Raw genomic sequence first — 23,391 nt, forward strand, 5'->3', positions numbered from 1 at the left:
CTTAATTTAACTCGCCGGATCATCCCGATCCAGTTTGCGGGTATTTGGTCCATTTCTGCCTATGTATTTTATGTAGTAGCAGCGTATGTACTAAGTGATCGATTATAATCAAAATCCGTAGCAATTGGGGCCGCGGGTAATTCGGCTCAATTCTACGAGACGTGGGATTCGCTTGGAATTAACAGTAGCCTATATAAGTAGGAGTCCCTCAGGGCACTGTTCTTGGTCCAATTTTATTCTAGATTTAGTTATATAAATGATTTGTTATTAACTGATTTCGGCAAATATAATGGGGTTATATATTCATATGTGATACCGTAATTCTTTTTGGTGAAAAATCTTGGAAAGGCACTTATATTAATGCGAATAATGGATTACAGGTAATTAAAGAGTGGTTTGATTCAAACGCTCTTTCCTTAAACACATCCAAAATAATTGTTGTTCCGTTTTCACTAAGGTCCAGTGGTCTTAAATCTCCTCAATCTTCTTTTAGGCTCCAAATTCATCATTCAGATTGTTCTTCTGAAAATTGTGAATGTCCCATATTAACCGAATCCTCAGAAGTTAAGTATTTAGGCATTGCAATCGACCAACACTTACGATGGAATGAACATATTACATATTTATGCATTAGATTACGTAAAACAATTCATGTCTTTGTTATACTTCGGTCATATTTACCAGTTAATATTTTACGTCTCATTTATTTACCTTTATTTCAATCCATTCTCCAGTATAGAATTTTAGGGTGGGGACATACTTGTAATTCTAATCTCACTCCACTAATACTTATTCAGAAAAGAATAATTAATATGCCTGAATGAACCAATTGATTACTCATCCGAGCTTTTGTTCACTGATTTTAATATTTTGAAAATTAAACAAATTTATTATATTCCTTACTACATTTCATACATAAAAATCTTAATAAATTCAAATTGTATCATCATAAATGTGGAACTAAAAGATCCGATTTTATACGACTAGAGGAACCAAAGCTCTCAGCCATGGTACAGTACCTACTCGTACTTTGGTCCAAGGTTATGTAATAAGATAATTGAAAAATACCCAAATTTGGAAAATTTTAGTATCAGAAATTTAAAAAATAGCGTTAGGAATTTATTTTAAAGAATATGTATTTATTTAATATATATATATATATATATATATATATATATATATATATATATATATGTGTGTGTGTGTGTGTGTGTGTATGATTTAAATCGTTAAAATTGAAATTGTATTTTTAAAGTTAATTTATTCCTATAATTTTTTTCTTGACCCACTTTGTCTCAGAAAAAAAAAACATTTTTTTTTTATATTTAACAACCTCGTATTCGGTAACTGTTGCGAGTACGATCATGATTTTTGTCCATATCGATAAAAAAAATTAAATAAAGAATAATTTGTCCCTTTGGCGTATTTCAATAGCGTGGACGGTTTTCGTGTAAATTTAATTTTAGAAACCTCTAATTATTTCAAGCCACTGAATGCGAGCAGGTTGTAACAACGTCTTGGCAGAGAGCAGCTCACCTACCAAGACACACCGAGTTCGTTGACCTCTTACATCTGTATCACGAGTAGAGTGTGTTAGCGGAGATGTTGCCGGACTGCAGAAACTTCCAACTTAATTTTCTAATTAATCGTGTATTTAATAACGTAACGTAATATTCTATTTATTTAAGTGTACTCTAAGTCCCTTTCGATCTGCAAGGTTATTTCACTTCCACCATATATCCACTCTTTTATCTCATTTGTTGTCTTTCCCTAGATATATCTTAGTGCATATAATAGTTTTCGTACGTATATTTTTGTTGATCTTTCTGTATATCTCCCTTTCTCTGTCTTCTCTTCTCTCTACCATTATTTATTTACTATTTTTTGTCTTTATATATTTCCTTCTTTCTAGCTTTACTCATTTTTATGATCATTCTATATTATTTCTAATTCTACTTCTTTTGTATTTCTTTTCTTTCTGTTTTCCTTTTCTTATCTCTACTTATTATTTAAATTTTCATTCTTTCTGTTTACCACGACGTAAATACCAGATCACTTATCTGTGGCACGCTAAGTATACCTCTTTATAGAACATCTTGTTATTCACCAACTTTTACAGTATCCACCTCGCGTCAATGGAATTCCTTGTCACAAAGTATTAGGGGCTGCAAGACAATAAACACCTTTAAGAACAGCTTAAAAGATAACCTTATTAGCATTTCACTCCAATCATACTGATTTAAACTATCACTGACTACATTGTTACTTCTTTCTTTTAGACATCATCCTGATTGTGCTTTATTTTCAAAATTGTCTCATAATAATCTTTTTCTATTATCTAATATTATTTGAAACTAGCCGTACCCGTGCGCTCCGCTGCACCCGTTAGAAATAAATATAAAGTAATTACATAATTAAAATAGGACATTTGATCCAGGGAATATTCGTGTTTGATAGAAGGATAAATCGTTTAATATGTTACTTAATTTAAATCATATTTAAATAATTAAAATTGAATCATTTTGGTCCAGAGATACTCATTTGGTGCAATTACAATTCCTTTAACATGTTTTTTAATTTTTATTATATGCAACCATAGTTTAATGAAGATTGACATCATTTACATTTAATGTGTATACTTTATTTTACTTGTTATATGTTTCCATTGAATTATGGTAATAACTTAACTTTAACTCTTGTTTTCTACGTATTCAGTAAATGGCGCTTGGCCCGCTATGGTTCTGAACCCTTCAAATAACTTAAATAATATTATATTATATTATATTATATTATATTATATTATATTATATTATATTATATTATATTATATTATATTATATTATATTATATAAAAAGAGTGTTGATAACGGATGTACACCGATAAGTAAGTTTTCAATTTGTTATGGGGGCTCTTGAATCTCAGGAGGAACAAATTTTATTTTACAACAGGGCAACATAATCTGCTTGGCTCATTACCCAAATTTTTTGCATTGCATTTAATGCATATGTATTTTATGTATTTTAGCTCGATTCAATTGAGCATAGTTAAAATTTGGATTATAAAATAATGAAATGCTAAGCTAACGTATTATTACTGCATACTAAATCAATACACTCTTGTTGGTCGTTAATTCTCTGAGATAAACATTATTTTAAGAAATACAGGAAATGAATACACAGAATAGCCTGTCAAATTTTCTGTGTATAAGAAGCTATTTTAATCTTACCGGTCCTCAATTCACTCAGAAGTTACTGTAATAACATTATAGCATTATGTCCATACAGAGAAACTACACTTTCCAATGGTGAAATAATAATTAATTATACAAATCGATTAATTTAGCTTCCGATATTGCTTCTCACGAAAACAGAAACATTCTCTGTAGGCTATGATTCATAGCTTTCGATTGTTGTTGACCAAGGCTCCTTATAGACGAAGTCATTTGTTTATTTCATTACACGGCCTTAGATGGCAGTTATTTTAATTTTAAAACTCATTTATCTCATTAAATATCAGTCCTATCAACATTTTTCAAAGCCTAAAACTTATCGGAAATGATTTTTAAAGAAATTTTTGTCATGTAACATTTTTCACAAAAATCAATAATAAGCGAGATATTTCGATTTATTTAATTCAGGCCCCCTTATAACCCCCCTTTTAAATAATGTATTTTGAATGCTATATAGCCTATAATCTAAGTTACAACGAACTTAATTTATATTCCAATTTTCATCGAAATCCGTTCAGCCATTATCGCGTGAAAAGGTAACAGACAGACAGACAGACATACAAACAAAAATTTCAAAAAAGCGATTTTCGGTTTCAGGTTGGTTAATTATATATGTTCGGACCAATTATTTTTGGAAAATCGAAAATTACCAGAAAAATTTCGGGTACAGATTTATTATTAGTATAGATATATTATTCTTTCTTTCTTTCTTTCTTTCTTTATTTCTTTCTATCTTTCTTTCTTTCTTTCTTTCTTTCTTTCTTTCTTTCTTTCTTTCTTTCTTTCTTTCTTTCTTTCTTTCTTTCTTTCTTTCTTTCTTTCTTTCTTCTGAACAAATTAACTGGCGGTTTTTCACTAAATGTTCGATGCTACGTAGAACCTCTGGTATTTTCGATGTATCTTTATACTGTGGAGTACGTTTTCTCCTAATTCTTCAGTTTTCCAGTCATTTACATTATAGTAATTTATATTTATTTTTATATAATAATTTTATTGTGTCTGAAAATGTTACTTTGTTAAAAGGAACACTATATAACGCAATAATAATTATCAGCCCGGACCTACTACGATTTTACTCGTATCGTATACTTCCTTTATATGCCATTTCCGGTATCCCAGACACTGGAATCTCTTGGTGGAGAGTGTGGCCGTATTTTCACATCCAATAAAAGAAGTCCGTTCCTCGAATCCCTGTCCAAAGGCGGATGTTTTACGTCTTGGCACGTTTCCTGCCGATTCTCTTGCTTATCTAATTTTTTGCTTTAGTACAAATTGCTCAAACTTGTACATTCTAAAGCATATTCGAGATAAGCGGCTAAGTTTTTCATACTTTATGTACTTGTATACACTGTTTATGTTTAGTAATAAATTACCAAATGCAGTAGTCATTATTGTCCGTTATAATCCAACTGGAAAACCCCTATTCGGTTGTGAAGCTGCTACTGATGATGATGCCCCATATTTGTTGATACGTAATTAATTACACTCACTGTTCAACAAACTTTTTTGTGTTACAGAGATGTAAATAATATATTCCTACTAATTTGAGCCTACTAAACCCGAAAATTACATTAAATAATTTGGACTGATTACTTATTTTGAATTATGGAATATGCACCAATTTTTTATTTCTGTACAAAATCATTCTTGGAGCAACAGTAACAAACATAAATGACATTCGGGAGGAAATTAAACGCAGAATAAATATTGGAAATGCCTGTTATTATTCGGTTGAGAAGCTTTTGTCATCTAGTCTTACTTACTTACTTACTTGCAAATGGCTTTTAAGGAACCCGAAGGTTCATTGCCGCCCTCACATAAGCCCGCCATCGGTCCCTATCCTGTGCAAGATTAATCCAGTCTCTATATTCATACCCCACCTCCCTCAAATCCATTTTAATATTATCCTCCCATCTACGTCTCGGCCTCCCCAAAGGTATTTTTCCATCCGGCCTCCCAACTAACACTCTATATGCATTTCTGGATTCGTCCATACGTGCTACATGCCCTGCCCATCTCAAACGTCTGGATTTAATGTTCCTAATTATGTCAGGTGAAAGATACAATGCGTGCAGCTCTGTGTTGTGTAACTTTCTCCATTCTCCTGTAACTTCATCCCTCTTAGTCCCAAATATTTTCCTAAGCACCTTATTCTCAAACATCCTTAACCTATGTTTCTCTCTGAGATTGAGAGTCCAAGTTTCACAACCATGCAGAAGAACCGGTAATATAACTGTTTTATAAATTCTAACTTTCAGATTTTTGGACAGCAGATTGGATGATATGAGCTTCTCAACCGAATAATAACACGCATTTCCCATATTTATTCTGCGTTTAATTTCCTCCCGAGTGTCATTTATGTTTGTTACTGTTGCTCCAAGATATTTGAATTTTTCCACCTCTTCGAAGGATAAATCTCCAGTTTTTATATTTCCATTTCGTACAATATTCTGGTCACGAGGCATAATCATATACTTTGTCTTTTCGGGATTTACTTCCAAACCTATCGCTTTACTTGCTTCAAGTAAAATGTCCGTGTTTTCCCTAACCGTTTGTGTATTTTCTCCTAACATATTTACGTCATCTGCATAGACAAGACTTGTGTCAAAAAATCTGAAAGTTAGAATTTATAAAACAGTTATATTACCGGTTGTTCTGTATGGTTGTGAAACTTGGACTCTCACTTTGAGAGGGAAACAGAGATTAAGGATGTTTGAGAATAAGGTTCTTAGGAAAATATTTGGGGCTAAGAGGGATGAAGTTACAGGAGAATGGAGAAAGTTACACAACACAGAGCTGCACGCATTGTATCTTTCACCTGACATAATTAGGAACATTAAATCCAGACGTTTGAGATGGGCAGGGCATGTAGCACGTATGGGCGAATCCAGAAATGCATATAGAGTGTTAGTTGGGAGACCGGAGGGAAAAAGACCTTTAGGGGGGCCAAGACGTAGATGGGAAGATAATATTAAAATGGATTTGATGGAGGTGGGATATGATGATAGAGAATGGGTTAATTTTGCTCAGGATAGGGACCAATGGCGGGCTTATGTGAGGGCGGCAATGAACCTCCGGGTTCCTTAAAAGCCAGTAAGTAAATCTCAAATGAATTTCGTTGTTGAAAAAATTAATTTTTTCCAACTAGAAAAATTGGCATAAATCAGACATTTTTTGAGTTACGGTACTTCAAAATGGTTGCATAAATATGACTAACATGTATTTATTAACATACCCTGAAAATTAATTACTCACATCTTAATTAGTTTTTGAGAAAAGTACACCAATGTTATGTTGTGTAACGATACTCTAAGAAAACCTTTAGCATTAAAAAAAAATTTCTATCTTACAAAGAACTAGATCGAAACTATTCTAGGTTAATTCAATAGCGAAAAACTCCATCATTGAGTACAAAAAATTTCAACGAGCTGTGATCATTAGAATCAAATCTATGCCGAACTGCTTTTAGGCAATTTTTTTCCCCCCATTTTTCACATAGCATAACAACCATCTCCTCTTTGGATTTTTAACTAAATTAAACTTTATTCTCTTTCCTTCTCTTATTTCATAATTCCATAACATTCATATCAACCAACCAACCAAAAAAGTCCTACGTTACTTGCTTGGCAATTAATTTCTTCGTCAGTTATAATTGTTATGAAATTTTTGTTTCGCTGTTTATGCATCACCCTGTAAAATGACCAGAGTTTCTCAATTGCGATCAATTCTGTTGCGCGGATTGCCTGCTATCTAGGAGGTCGTATTTTAGAAAATATCTACGGCACGTAGTGTTATGAATAATCACAATGAGGTCATACCATTTTGAAGGAGGGCGAGTACCATTTTCCAATACCTTTTTATTGTATTGTTGCCTCTTTGCACAAGATATTGCTGGAGTGTAATATCGAAGGGAGAAAAAGTTGGGATAACGCTATTTCTCTGTCTCTGTCACGCGCTGTTATATATCGCCCGGAAACATGAATTGGAGGGATGCAAGGACGGGAGGTACCGCTGTCTAGACTGCAGAAATCTTTCTCTAAGAAAAATACTTTTGTCCTTCTATCGCGATTCGGAATTCCATATATTTTCGTGCGCGGCGCTAGCCATGTGTATCGGAAGTAATACAAGTTTTATTATGACGACGACCCAGACGGCTTTCATCTTTGATTCAGGAGTAACCGTGAATAAATAAAGAAAAACAAGGACCAGGCCTGCTTTCTTGATCTGCTTGACGTTCATCCGGGATTCATAACGGTCGAACACAACTTCAGTAAAATCACAGTGACCATCATCATGATTACCATCACCAGCAGTAACATCATTATCAGTATCGCAATCAACTCCTATTATTAGAAACACTAACACTTTCACCACCATTAGTACCAATATCTCTACCATTACCACTGTTATTGTCTCCATATTTAGTAACACTCTAACCATCACTATTACTATCATTGACTCCACTATTAGCAACACAATCACTATCGCTACCACAATTACTTAGCAACATCTTCACGAACATCACCATTATCATTTTATGACCATGAGCAACATTATTACCATTGTTGCTCTTTCACTGTCTCTATTATTAACAGCACTGTAGTCCACACCTGTGGAATAACGGTCAGCGCGTCTGGCCGTGAAACCAGGTGGCCCGGGTTCGAATCTCGGTCGGGGCAAGTTGCCTGGTTGAGGTTTTTTCCGGGGTTTCCCCTCAACCCAATACGATCAAATGCTGGGTAACTTTCGGTGCTGGACCCCGGACTCATTTCACCGGCATTATCACCTTCATTTCATTCAGACTCTAAATAACCTAGATGTTCATACAGCGTCGTAAAATAACTCAATAAAATAAAACTAAAACAACACTGTATCACCACAGTCTAGTATATACAGTCGCGAAGCTCAATACGTAGTAAATATGCAAACATTAGATAGTTGCTCACCACTAGGATCGCTACAGGCAATGCAAAATAGTACCGTCACAGTCTATTGTTTCTAGCACCCTCAAGCTTCGTGACTGTATATAGTAGACTGTGTATCACCATCATTGATACTGTCTTCATTATAATAGCAACACGTCTCTGCCACAGTCTCTACCACTAGCAACACTATATCACCACCACTATCGCAGCCTCGACTATTAGTTACACTATCGCCATAACTTCCTCTGTTACAGTCCGTACCATTAGCAACCCTGTACCATTACCATTGTGACTCTCCACCCTTAGCAACACTGTATCATCACCACTATCACAGTATGCATTAGCAACACTAGATCACCACTACTAACACGATCCTCACCATTAACAATACTTATCATCACCACTATCACTGTCTCTACGATTAGCAACCATGTACCACCACCACTATGACTGTGTCTACGATTAGCAACCATGTACCACCACCACTATCACTGTGTCTACGATTAGCAACCATGTACCACCACCATTATGACTGTGTCTACGATTAGCAACCATGTACCACCACCACTATGACTGTGTCTACGATTAGCAACCATGTACCACCACCACTATCACTGTGTCTACGATTAGCAACCATGTACCACCACCACTATGACTGTGTCTACGATTAGCAACCATGTACCACCACCACTATCACTGTGTCTACGATTAGCAACCATGTACCACCACCACTATGGCTGTGTCTACGATTAGCAACCATGTACCACCACCACTATGACTGTGTCTACGATTAGCAACCATGTACCACCACCACTATCACTGTGTCTACGATTAGCAACCATGTACCACCACCACTATCACTGTGTCTACGATTAGCAACCATGTACCACCACCACTATCACTGTGTCTACGATTAGCAACCATGTACCACCACCACTATGACTGTGTCTACGATTAGCAACCATGTACCACCACCACTATTACTGTCTCCAGTATTAGTAGCACTGTCTCATTACCGCTATAACTGTCTCCACCATTAGCAACACTGTGTCTCCACCATTAGAAATACTGTATCACCATCATTACGACTTCTCCACCATTATCAACACCGTATCATCACCAGTATAACTCTCTCCACCATTAGCAACACTTTATCATCACCAGTACGACAGTCACCACCATTACCAACACTATCATCACCGCATACGATCCATATATCTTAATGTCGTCTATCATCCGATATCTTCTTCTGCCCCGAACTCTTCTCCCATTCACCATTCCTTCCAGTGCATCCTTCAGTATGCAGTTTCTTCTCAGCCAGTGACCCAACCATTTCCTTTTTATCTTCCCGATCAGTTTCAGCATCATTATTTCTTCACCCACTCTTTCCAAAACAGCTCCATTTCATATTCTGTGTGTCCACGTCACACGTTCCATTCTTCTACATACCCACATTTCATATGTTTCTAGTCGCTTCTCTTCACTTCGTCGTAATGTCCATGTTTCTGCCCCAGATAATGCTACACGCAACACAAAGCACTTCACTAGTCTCTTCCTTACATCTTTTTCCAGAGGTCCGCAGAAGATGCTCCTTTTCAAACAAACACATAGGTTTTATAATTTCTTCTTAATTTTAATGCCAAGTTTAAATTAAACATAGGCCTATAGATATTTTTGTACCTACTTTCATTTGTTCATATTTAAATACTCTGTAACAATTCAACTTTTAATGGCCTTCTAAATTCTATAAATGACCAATTTAAAAATTATCGTGGAATAAAAACATGCGGGCCCTATTCATTCCCTGAAAATGAAGTATTTCTGATTTTTTCGTAAATTTTAGAGCTTGTAGCCTTTTCCTGTACATTTCAATACCAAAAGTGCAGAAGGATTCAATATTGGAACATACTGATACACATTACGTGCAGGGAATTCAAGAATTAAGCGAGTTCCTATTGTGTGTGTATCGATAAACACACTTCTACAGGGACATCATTTTATTTTTACTAACATTTTTAATATTAACCTGGCTATACCTTTGGATTAACGATTGAGACCCGGAAACGCCGTTTTCTACCTCCTTCCACGACTGGAGTTCGATGATACTGGCGTAAAATACAAACAAATCACTTTACTAGGTACAGGAGGAAGAAAAGTAGTTCATCCATTTACGTAAAGCATGAAATATCGCGATTTTGAGTGTGATGATTTTCATTAGGTTTTGTTTAATCGAAATACAGTACTGTATTAACAATAAGTGTTTTTACTCACGAACTGAGTTATCCATGGGAACGTATTCATTATGCAGTGTATATTATACTGTCTACAGCACATTAGCGTACGATATAGAGAATGAAGTTAAAATGAAGAATAATCCTAATATGGATATTTAAACACATTTTTTAAAATGGTGGCCGTTCATTTCCATACAGGCTTCAGTTCTAATGTGCCTATTATCGCACTATAGACTATTGCATCTAATTCCAATTAGCAGTTTCGTCCTTCATACTTAGTAACTCATGTTGAAATAATTCTATACCTAACCTTTAAAAGAGTACCTTACGTGCTGTAAATCCAGTCTTCACTTCTGCCCGACCAGCACAGATAAAATTACTCAGACATGCTATCTACTGTCCGTCCAAGTGGTTATGTCGCAGGATCGTAGAAATGGGGAGGGTCACGTGATAGTTAATTACTTAACGAGGCCCTTTTATTTATTTTAAACAGTTGCATAATATTACGTAGACGTCCTATTAATTCATAACAGAAATTAATGTTTTGAGAAAAGAGCTAAGAAAGCCCAGCCACTAGTCTTTACAGTGGAGCGAGCAGAAGCAGGTAGGGGAAATCGGGATGCGACGTAGGCAAACGGACGACAGTACCTGTGCGAAAATATTTTTCAATATTTGGAAGTTTTCGTCACTGGAAAACGCGAACATATTTCTGAAATGTACTATAATCACTAACTCAGTACTGCGGCTTTGGTTCTGTGTGGAGAATAGTTGGAATTTCGTTAATAGAAGGGGTGGAAGTGAAGTACATTAAAAAACTCAGGTACAATAAAAGTTGAAGTAAAAATAAAATGATGTCCCTGTAGTAGGCTATTGACTAGAGCTGAAGTTGACTGCTGTGTTTGTATGTTGGCCACCCCTGAGCTGTATGGTAAACGAGAGAAATAAAATGTTATACTTTACTTTTGCTTCTTCCCACTTTGAGCGCCTAGTAGCTTTAAACTTTTATTACCTTTTATTTCTGAGCTCGCAGCTTCCTCTTTGATCTCCTCTGCCTCGACCCACATGTTTGGAATTGTGAGCGTCGTACAGCGTTTCCAAAATTTAAATGAAAATAATAAATTGGAGAGGAAGAGAGGAACAAAGAGAATCGCGACATGACTGGAATCTTGGTTACAAAGTTATGAACAGGAACGTCACACTGCAGAATTGATGATTGCCAGACATGGAATGCTCTCCAGAGCTCTCCGGCACTCGTGAATATGGAAATGCCTGCCTGCCACTTCCATTGCGACGTACTTACTACGAAACGATTCATTCCTTTACTTGCTACTGATTTTGTCATTCTAGTTTTTATATACTTATTAATTTTCTTCTGTGTTTTTTTTCATCCTTTCTTGTTTCCTCATCTGTTCGGTTATTTACTACTTATTTACTTTTCTCCTGTTTTTCCTTCATTGTTCTGTCTTCTTTTCTCGGTTATTATTTATTTTTCTTCTGTTTGTTCGTTGTCCTTTATTCTTTTCTCATCTGTTCAGTTATTTATTATTTATTTTTCTTCTGTTTTTTGTTGTCCTACTTTTGTCATCCGTTCTGTTATTTATTATTTATTTTTCTTTTGTTTTTTGTTGTTCTTTCTTCTTTTCTCATCTGTTCAGTTATTTATTACTTATTTATTTATTTTTCTTCTGGTTCTTGTTGTCCTTTCTTCTTTTCTCATCTGTTCAGTTATTTATTACTTATTTATTTTTCTTCTGTTTTCCCTTCGTTGTCTTTTCATATTTTCTCATCTGTTCTGTTATTTATTACTTATTCACTTTTCTTCTGTTTTTCCTTCATTCCTCCTCCTTTTCTCGGTTATTCATTATTTCTCTTTCTTCTGATTTTGTTACTCTTTCTTCTTTTCTCAGCTGTTCTGTTATTTATTACTTATACATTTTTCTTATGTTTTTCCTTCATTCTCCTTTCATTTTTTCTCATCTGTTCTGTTATTTATTTTTTATTCTGTTTTTCCATCATTCCTCCTTCTTTTCTCGGTTATTTATTATTTATTTATTTGTCTTCTGTTTTTGTTCTTTCTTCTTTTCTCATCTGTTATTTTATTTATTATTTATTTTTCTTCTGTTTTTCCTTCATTGGCCTTCCATATTTCTCATCTGTTCTGTTATTTATTTATTTTTCTTCTGTTTTTCCTTCATTCCTCCTTTTCTCGGTTATTTTATGTATATATTTATTTTTCTTCTATTTTTTGTTATCCTTTCTTCTTTTCTCAGCTGTTCTGTTACTTATTAGTGTTTTCTTCTGCTTTTCTCGTTGTCCTTTCTTCTTTCGGTTAGGCCTATTTATTACTTATTTACTTATTTTTTTTCTGTTTTCCTTCTGTGCTTTTTTCTTCCGATCTTTGCTTTTCACCTTTCGCTCTCTGCTTTCCTTCCATCATTCTTTTCTTTCCTCCCTTTGTTCTTTTATTTCCTCCTTTCGTACTTATCTTTCCTTGTTTCTCTCTTTGCTTTCCTTGTTTCGCTATTTCCTTTCCTTGTTTCGCTCTTTGCTTTCCTTGTTTTGCTCTTTGTTTTCCTTCTTTCGCTTTTTGCTTTCCTTGTTTTGCTCTTTGTTCTCCTTGTTTCGCTTTTTGCTTTCCTTGCTTCGCTCTTTGCTTTCCTTGTTTCGCTCTTTGCTTCCCTTGTTTTGCTCTTTGTTTTCCTTCTTTCGCTCTTTGCTTTCCTTGTTTTGCTCTTTGTTCTCCTTCTTTCGCTCTTTGCTTTCCTTGCTTCGCTCTTTGCTTTCCTTGTTTCGCTCTTTGCTTTCCTTGTTTCGCTCTTTGCTTTCCTTGTTTTGCTCTTTGTTTTCCTTCTTTCGCTCTTTGCTTTCCTTGTTTTGCTCTTTGTTCTCCTTGTTTCGCTCTTTGCTTTCCTTGTTATGCTCTTTGTTTTCCTTGTTTCGCTCTTTGATTTCCTTGTTCTGCTCTTTGTTTTCCTTGTTTCGCTCTTTGCTTTCCTTGTTTCGCTCTTTGCTTTCCTTGTTTCGCTCTTTGCTTTCCTTGTTTTGCTCTTTCTTTTCCTTGTTTCGCTCTTTGCTTTCCTTGTTTCGCTCTTTGCTTTCCTTGTTTCGCTCTTTGCTTTCCTTGTTTTGCTCTTTGCTTTCCTTGTTTCGCTCTTTCTTTTCCTTGTTTCGCTCTTTGATTTCCTTGTTTCGCTCTTTGTTTTCCTTTTTTCGCTCTTTGCTTTCCTTGTTTTGCTCTTTCTTTTCCTTGTTTTGCTCTTTCTTTTCCTTTTTTCGCTCTTTGCTTTCCTTGTTTCGCTCTTTCTTTTCCTTGTTTCGCTCTTTGCTTTCCCTGTTTTGCTCTTTGTTTTCCCTGTTTCGCTCTTTGCTTTCCTTGTTTCGCTCTTTGCTTTCCTTGTTTCGCTCTTTGCTTTCCTTGTTTCGCTCTTTGATTTCTTTGTTTCGCTCTTTGATTTCCTTGTTTCGCTCTTTGCTTTCCTTGTTTCGCTCTTTGTTTTCCTTGTTTCGCTCTTTGCTTTCCTTGTTTTGCTCTTTGCTTTCCTTTTTTCGCTCTTTGCTTTCCTTGTTTTGCTCTTTGTTTTCCTTGTTTTGCTCTTTGATTTCCTTGTTTCGCTCTTTGCTTTCCTTTTTTTGCTCTTTGTTTTCCTTGTTTCGCTCTTTTCTTTCCTTGTTTCTCTCTTTGCTTTCCTTGCTCTGCTCTTTGCTTTCCTTGTTTTGCTCTTTGTTTTTCTTTTTTCGCTCTTTGCTTTCCTTGTTTCCACCTTTCATTTTATTGTTTCGCTCTTTGCTTTCCTTGCTCCGCTCTCAATTTTTCTTATTCTGCTCTATTCTTTTACTCTTTCTTCTCCCTTCTATCTCTCTTTTTTCCTTCTTTCGCTTTCCTTTCTTTTGTTCTTGCTTTTCTTTTGCTTTTCCTATTATTGCGCTCCTATTTTAGTCTCTTTTTGTTTTTTCATTGTTGTCTGTATTTTACTCTTCCCTTTTTATCAATTTTTATCTGTTTATATTTATATTTACCTCTTTATAGTTTTCTTTTTCTGCTATAATTCTATTTTCCTTTCTCTGCATATTCTCTCCTTATTAATTTCTTCTCCATTTATTTTCATATTTAGTCCAATCTTTCTTCCGTTCTTTTCCTTTATTTCTTTTTTCTTTCTCTTCCTCCTCTTCCTGCTATGATGTTAAGCCACATGTTCCGGATGTGTTATAGAGCTGTGTGTAGGGAATGGTAGTAAATCACACGTTGAACCTAACAAACAACTTTGCCCGCTATTAAGAGTTCCTCTTGCGTTCTCCCTGGAGCCTGGATTTATTTCTCCCATAGTGAGGTTTTATTATAAACTTCGTGTATAAATAATATGTCTTGCGTAAATCAGGTTACAACCAAACTGCGTGTTGCATCTTACGTCTATTGGAGTCCGTGACTTCTGCCTGACACTTCTTTCAAGTTCATAGTTCACTTCCAAAACTGGGAGCCCGCAGGAATGGTTTGGATTAGGTTGTTAAATTGGATGATGTTAGGCTGGGGTATGATAAGTTTTGGTTACATTACGCTGCATTTATTTGAAGATATCCGTATGTTGCATTGTTGTTGTTAGGTTAACTTACACTTGTCTAGATTATGTCTGGTTGGAATTATTTATATTGTTTGAAATTGGATCAGAGAAAGTCATATTTATTTTTGATTGTAAAGGATCCGGTAAAAAGATCTGACGTATTCTGAAATGAAACTATTTGAACAGTTGAATTTTAATGTAAGGTTTTTATTCCTTCGTCGAAAAGAGTCATTATTGCTAATTTACTGATGGAAAAGAACAAAATTAGATTTTGACAGTTACACCCTCCAAATTACGTCCATTTTTTCTTACGCACTCCTGGAGCCTGACTCTGAAGTTCAGCCGTGTCTTAAGGTATTTCGTATTCTTGGCCTTCCTGTTGGCTTACGTTTTAATGCTGCAGAAGTCGTTCTGAAATTTTTATCCACCATAAAATTGTGTTACGGTTGGGAACAACATTGAATTTATTTATTTATTTTTATTGCTAGTAAGTTTGAAGTGAATACAAATTAATAAATACAATGAAAGATAAACTAGCCCACTCCTGAATGAGTAAGACTCGTGCTCAGGAGGGGATTCCACTACAGATAAAAATAAAATTAAAATTGAGAGTGAATCCAGATTAAATAGTGTTTAATATGTTTAAACCCAAACTATAAATCCAATACAATTTTTTTATTTATTTTTTTATTAATTTGGAGAGGATTCGTGGTTGAAATATTATTGGAATAAAATTTGTTTAATAATCTGGGACCTTGACTCATGCTATGATAAAAAGCTGCATTGGTTTTACATTTTGGTTCGGACAAACGCAGAGAATTCATATTTTTGGTTATATATTTATTTATATACCTTTCAAAGTTATTAAAATTTGTATGAAAATATTTTAATAAAATAAAATAATACATTTGTTTAATGTTGAAAACTTTGAAATGTTTAAACAACAATTCAGTTGGGTAATCTTTCTGCTTTTTAAAACAAATTTTAATACTTTTTTTCTGTAGTAAAATTAACGGATAAAGGTTGGATTTATAAGTTCAACCCCAACCTATAATACCATACATAAATATAGATTGAAATAATGCTAAATAAATCGCACGTAAACAGTTAATTGAGTTAATTATCAGAATTGTTGTCGAAACATACGCTGAGTAAGAATTACTGAATCATTTGTTTTGAAAAAACATCTCCATGGAAACGCCCGATGCAATGCGTTGCACTTATCCATTGCAACTGTCTTAGCCACAAATTACTGCCAACTAGAGATGAACAACAATCGAGAAAGCGAGACTAACAGCGCCCGCAAAGCCGAAAACCCGCACGACAATGTTGTATTACGGCGCGTCCTTGACGTAAAGACTGCTTGTGAGTGTTTTGAGACTCGAGATTGATCACTCCCGAAGTCAAGCAGCCTTGAATCGCCACAGTTGTTTATACCTGACTGAACTTTTATCTATTTTGGCAGCTGTTATATACCCATATATATAAACAATCAAGTAGCCTATTTGAAACATAATCATTACCTTTCAGTGTATAATAATCCATTCCCCAATCTTTATTTAATTACTAGACCCTTGTTAAAAGGTTAGGAATTTTCTTTTCATATGTTTAAGATCAAGTGTGCATTCTCAAGTAAAAAGATATGTTTCTTAAAAATGCGAATCTATTTGAGAATATAACCATAGGTAATATCACATAATAGAACCAGAACATTTTGATAACTAATTTTACAATTTCCTCTGATAAATCCAAATTTTCAACAAACGAAAGTTTATATCCTAAATAATTAAACCCATTAACTCTTTCCAAAATTGTGTTCTTTAAACAAATTTTGCTTGGTATTGGTATTTACCACAAAAGGCCATTATTTTTGTTTTGTTAATGGATATTTCCATTGAATATTTTTGAGCTTTTAAATTTAAATTATGTACTGACCATTGCAAATCATCTTCTGATGTTGCTAGTAAAACAAGATCATCTGCAAACGTTATTAGATCTAATTTTAAATTTCTGTTAATAGTGATATATCCGTGTTTTGTTTGTCTAAAATCTTCCATAGTGGCATTTATATAAACGTTAAAAAGCAAAGGGAAGAGGTCACAACCTTCCCTGACTCCTGAGTTTATTTCCGTCCAATAGTTATTTTTTTCTTTTATTTTTACTGCAATAAGGTTTGATTTATAAAGGTTGTAAATATTATACATGATCTGCTTTGGGATCTGATCCTTTGGCAAAATTTCGAATAACAAACTTCTGTTCACTTTATCAAATACTTACTTACTTACTTACTGGCTTTTAAGGAACCCGGAGGTTCATTGCCGCCCTCACATAAGCCCACCATTGGTCCCTATCCTGAGCAAGATTAATCCACTATCATTATATCCCACCTCCCTCAAATCCATTTTAATATTATCTTCCCATCTACGTCTCGGCCTCCCTAAAGATCTTTTTCCCTCCGGCCTCCCAACTAACATTCTATATGCATTTCTGGATTCACCCATACGTGCTACATGCCCTGTCCATCTCAAATGTCTAGATTTAATGTTCCTAATTATGTCAGGTGAAGAATACAATGCGTGCAGTTCTGCGTTGTGTAACTTTCTCCATTCTCCTGTAACTTCATCCCTCTTAGCCCCAAATATTTCCCTAAGCACCTTATTCTCAAACATCCTTAACCTATGCTCCTCTCTCAAAGTGAGAGTCCAAGTTTCACAACCATACAGAACAACCGATAATATAACTGTTTTATAAATTCTAACTTTCAAATTTTTTGACAGCAGACTGGATGATAAAAGCTTTTCAACCGAATAATAACAGGCATTTCCCATATTTATTCTGTGTTTAATTTCCTCCCGAGTGTCATTTATATTTGTTACTGTTGCTCCAAGATATTTGAACTTCTCCACGTCTTCAAAAGATAAGTTTCCAATTTTTATATTTCCATTGCGTACAATATTCTGGTAACGAGACATAATCATATACTATGTCCTTCGAGATTTGCTTCCAAACCTATCACTTTACTTGCTTCCAGTAAAATTCCCGTGTTTTCCCTAATCGTTTGTGGATTTTCTCCTAACATATTCACGTCATCCGCATAGACAAGCAGCTGATGTAACCCGTTCAATTCCAAACCGTCTCTGTTATCCTGGACTTTCCTAATAGCATACTCTAGAGCAAAATTAAAAAGTAAAGGTGATAGTGCATCTCCCTGCTTTAGCCCACAGTGAATTGGAAACGCATCTGACAGAAACTGACCTATACGAACTCTGCTGTAAGTTTCACTGAGACACATTTTAATTAATCGAACTAGTTTCTTGGGAATACCAAATTCAATAAGAATATCATATAAAACTTCTCTCTTAACCGAGTCATATGCCTTTTTTAAATCTATGGATAACTAATGCACTGTACCCTTATACTCCCATTGTTTCTCCATTATCTGTCGAATACAAAATATCTGGTCAATAGTTGATCTATTACGCTTAAAACCACACTGTTGATCTCCAATAATTTCATCTACATATGGAGTTAATCTTCTTAAAAGAATATTGGACAAAATTTTGTACGACGTCAACAAAAGTGGTATTCCTCGAAAGTTACTATAGTTAGTCTTGTCCCCCTTCTTAAAGATAGATACGATTATGGACTCCTTGCATTGTTCTGGTACAATTTCCTTTTCCCAAATAGCAAGTACAAGCTTATAAATTTCGTTAGATAATGCGCTTCCACCCTCTTGTATTAATTGTGCTGGAATTTGATCGATACCTGGAGCCTTATATAATTTTTCAGATTTTCTATCGCAATTTCGACTTCAGAAAGTGTGGGTTTGGGTATAAATGGCTCAGCAGTTTGTATTTGAATTTATTTATCAAATGCTTTTCTAAAATCAATAAATGCCAAATGTGTTTCTATATGAAATTCTCGATGCTTCTCAACCAAAAAGTCATTGTTACAAGTAACACGAATGTGCTGTAGAAAGTGCACAGGTAATTAAATTAGCACATATTAATGTCGACTGGTTGCCATCAGCTGTCAGGCAGTCTCTGCGGATGCCACCTGTGTAATTACGACCCTCATGGATTTCATTAATTACATCTCTCAACATTTTTAGTCCGCCTGCAAACAGATAACGCAGCCTGCAAACATAATAAGCACTAGTATTCAATTTAGAACCCAATATATAACGGATGTGTAAACAGGTACAAATGCAATTAAAACAATGTTGCGGCACAGAACTGAAGGCGTGGGAGGTATAAATAGCACATTAATCGATGTGAGCATGCGGAATAAAGCGCAAACATATTCCACTCTGTATAATTCACCGTTTTTATCTGATATGAATTTTACATTAGCGGAAAACACAAATTGAAACTGCTGCTTTTACAATTAATTGCGTAATAATGGGTGGTCTTACGGCAACCGTGTCCAAAGATGTGGCGGCAACAGAAGTTCGTTATTCGAAATTTTGACAAAGGATCAGATTCCAAAACAGATCATATATAATATTGACAAACTTTATAAATCAAACCTTATTGCAGTAAAAATAAAAAGAAAATAACCCATTGGACGGAAATAAACTCAGGAGTCAGACAAGATTGTGGCCTCTCTCCTTTGCTTTTTAACGTTTATATGAATGTCATCGTGAAAGATTTTAGAGAAAGAAAACACGGATATATCACTATTAACAGAAATTTAAAATTAGATGTAATAACGATTGCAGATGATCTTGTTTTACTAAGAACATCAGAAAATGATTTGCAATGGTCAGTGCATAATTTAAATTTAATAGCTCAAAAATATTCAATGGAAATATCCATTAACAAAACAAAAATAATGACCTTTTGTGGTAAATACCCAATACCAATTTGTGTGTAAGTTTTGTAAGCAATGTTCGTAAATATGATCATATTACCCCATCCCTGGAAACAATAGGTTGGCTTAAACTAGATAAGAAAAGAAATTTACATTCACTTCTCTTTCTGTTCGAAATCTTGAACTCTTCTATTCCTTCGTACCTGTCGTCTCGCTTCACTTACCTTTCTTCCCACCACAATCTGAAAACACGCTCTCGCCATGAAACAATACTAACAATACCATCCCATCGCACCTCCTCATACTCATCCTCTTTCACAATAGCCCTGCCAAGACTCTGGAATTCGTTACCTGCTAGCATCAGGGACTGTCGAAATAAAATTCAATTCAAACGCAAACTTACTAGGCACTTGGTCAGTAATTGAGACTCGTTCAGACATGGTTTCTTGTAAATAGTTCTTTTAATCTACCACAATATATCTCAATATCCGGTAATTTCATCACTATAGAATTTTGTTATTGTAGGTTTAATTTGTAATTTAGTAAATACAAAAATATTCTTTGTTCTTAACTTCTATGATAATATGTCTAGCTTTCATTAATCAGGTATTCTTGTCGTACTTTAATTTTTATTGTAATTGTAAATTTAATATTAATTGTAATCTTATTGTTCATGTTATAGTTGTAATCCCCTGGTAGAGGGGCAGAGAAGGCCTGACGGCCTTATCTCTACCAGGTTAAATAAATAAATCTAATCTAATCTAATCTAATCTAACCAAGCAAAATTTGTTTAAACGACACAATTTTGGAAAGAGTTAATGGGTTTAATTATTTAGGATATAAACTTTCTTTTGTTGAAAATTTGGATTTATCAGAGAAAATTGTAGCATTCAACAAATCAATGTACATCATTAATAGAGTTTTAAAACCTTCATTAGTACAAAAATCAACTCGTACTCGTGTTTATCAAATAATAGCTGGACCAGTCCTATGTTATGGGAGTGAAACGTGGACTATATGGAAAAGTTGAAAGCAGACTAACAGCTTGCGAGATGAGATTCATGCGCCGAAGAGCTGGCTACACTAAATGGAATCGAAAGACAAATGAAGATATCCTTCAAGAACTTTGTGTCATCAATACTGGACTATATCTCCAGATATCAGTTAAACTGGAAGGAACACGTCTCAAGAATGGTTTCATCCAGGATCCCTAAGGCAATAATGAAGTATCGTCCAAATGGGAAACAGTCACTTGGTCGACCTATGGAAAGATTGCAAGAAAATCGCTTTTTCAGGCCTTAACAGTTCTTTTGGGACTAGTACTTGACAGGATGATGATGATGATGATGATGATGACGAAAAATGTGTCTCGTTTATACTCTCACGTGATTCGCCATAGAAACATCTTACCTGTACTGAAATTCTCAAGGGAAGTTTCGCTGTCTTCACATTACGAACAATAATGTCCCGAGTATTTACCGGATCAGGAAATTTTCTTGATATGGAAAGCTAATTTTTCACGGATTGTGACGGATAACAGACGTAGAAAGTCATGCTCCTTTTGTTAAGGCGATGCGCTGTTGAAATATCTAAAACCACACAACGCAGAACTGCACGCATTGTATTCTTCACCTGACATAATTAGGAACATTAAATTCAGACGTTTGAGATGAGCAGGACAAAACTAAATTCTTTCAATCGTTTATTATCATAATGCGATGCTCTCTAAAACTGAATGAGCATATTGGAAATTAAATCAACTTCTTTCCCGAAACACGCTATGAAATATTTAATATTTAAAGAATTTTTATCTCGAAAAGAAAGCAAGAAGGAACAAAATTGTATGAAACTTTATTTTTTCAAGTGTCTCAAATAATAACCTCGTGAAATTAATGACATTACTTACGGTACAGACTATATATATATAATGTTATTTATTTATTTATTTTATTCTAGTAAGTTTGAAATGAATACAAGTTAATAAACACAATGAAAGATAAACTAGCCCACTCCTGAATGAGTAAGACTCGTGCTCAGGAGGGGATTCCAATACAGACAAAAATATAATTAAAATTCAGTGTGAATACAGATTAAATTGTTTAATATGTTTAAACCAAAACTATAAATCCAATACAAATTTTTCTATTATTTTATTAATTTGGAGAAGGTTCGTGGTTAAAATAATATTGGAATAAAATTTGTTTAATAATCTGGGACCTTGACTCATGCTATGATAAAAAGCTGCATTGGTTTTACATTTTGGTTCTATATTTATGTATATAACATTCAAAATTATTAAAATTTCTATGAAAATATTTTAATAAATTAAAATAATACATTTGTTTAATGTTGAAAGCTTTGAAATGTTTAAACAAAATTCAGTTGGGTAATCTTTCTGCTTTTTTAAACAAATTTTTAATACTTTCTTCTGTAGTAAAATTAACGGATAAAGCTTGGATTTATAAGTTCCACCCCAACCTATAATACCATACATAAATATAGACTGAAATAATGCTAAATAAATTATACGTAAACAGTTAATTGACAAAATATTTCTTAGCACAACAAAGTAACATAATGTTTTACACGTCCACACCTGTGGAGTAACGGTCAGCGCGTCTGGCTGCGAAACCAGGTGGCCCGGGTTCGAAACCCGGTCGGGGCAAGTTACCTGGTTGAGGTTTTTACCGGGGTTTTCCCCCAACCCAATATGAGCAAATGCTGGGTAACTTTCGGTGCTGGAAGGATTTATTTATTTTTATTGTTGGTTTAGGTGTATTAATTTAAGTAAAGTTAATAGAAGATTTTAACTTATTAAATAATATAAATATAATAGAGAAAAATAAAAATAGTATTAATCAATATAATTGAGTACAGAAAATTCAACTAAAATTACAAATACACGTAATAATCCATATCCTCCTAATTTTAGCAATACACCAGCTAAAATTATTGACCCCGAAACAGGGGCCTCTATGTGGGCCTTAGGTAACCACAAATGAACCAAAAATATAGGTATCCTAACCAAAAACGCTATAATTATACATAAATAAAATAAATTATTAATATAAAGCTCCGGACTTATTTCACCGGCATTATCACCTTCATATCATTCAGACGCTAAATAACCTAGATGTTGATACAGCGTCGTAAAATAACCCAACGAAAAAATAATAATGTTTTACGTATTTTATTGCAAATGTAATGACTATTATTATTCCATTTTAAATGATTATCAATTCATTAATAACTGAACAATTGCAATTTATACCGGAACAATCGGAATTATTCATTTTAATTTGTAGTATAGATGAAATTGGTTTATTACCTTTATTATTTAAAGAATTTGGGATAGCTATTGTTTTATCTTTATTAATTACAAGTGAATTTAAATCGAACCATTTTTTTTTATTAATTTTGATATGCTTCACGTTTATCTATAACATACGGATAAATCACATTTCTTTAGAAAGACTGATATTAAATACATAGAAAAAGGATCAATAATGGTATATCCCACCCCACTTTCCCCTCCACTAGTTGTATGAAGTGTCCCCACTTTTCGCTTTAGAAAGGTGGCAGCCCTATCTCCGATACAGCCTATCCCGATTATTTCTCTGGCCTTTTGTCTCGT

Source organism: Periplaneta americana, chromosome 4 (assembly GCF_040183065.1).
Source record: "Periplaneta americana isolate PAMFEO1 chromosome 4, P.americana_PAMFEO1_priV1, whole genome shotgun sequence".
Taxonomy (NCBI): Eukaryota; Metazoa; Arthropoda; class Insecta; order Blattodea; family Blattidae; genus Periplaneta; species Periplaneta americana.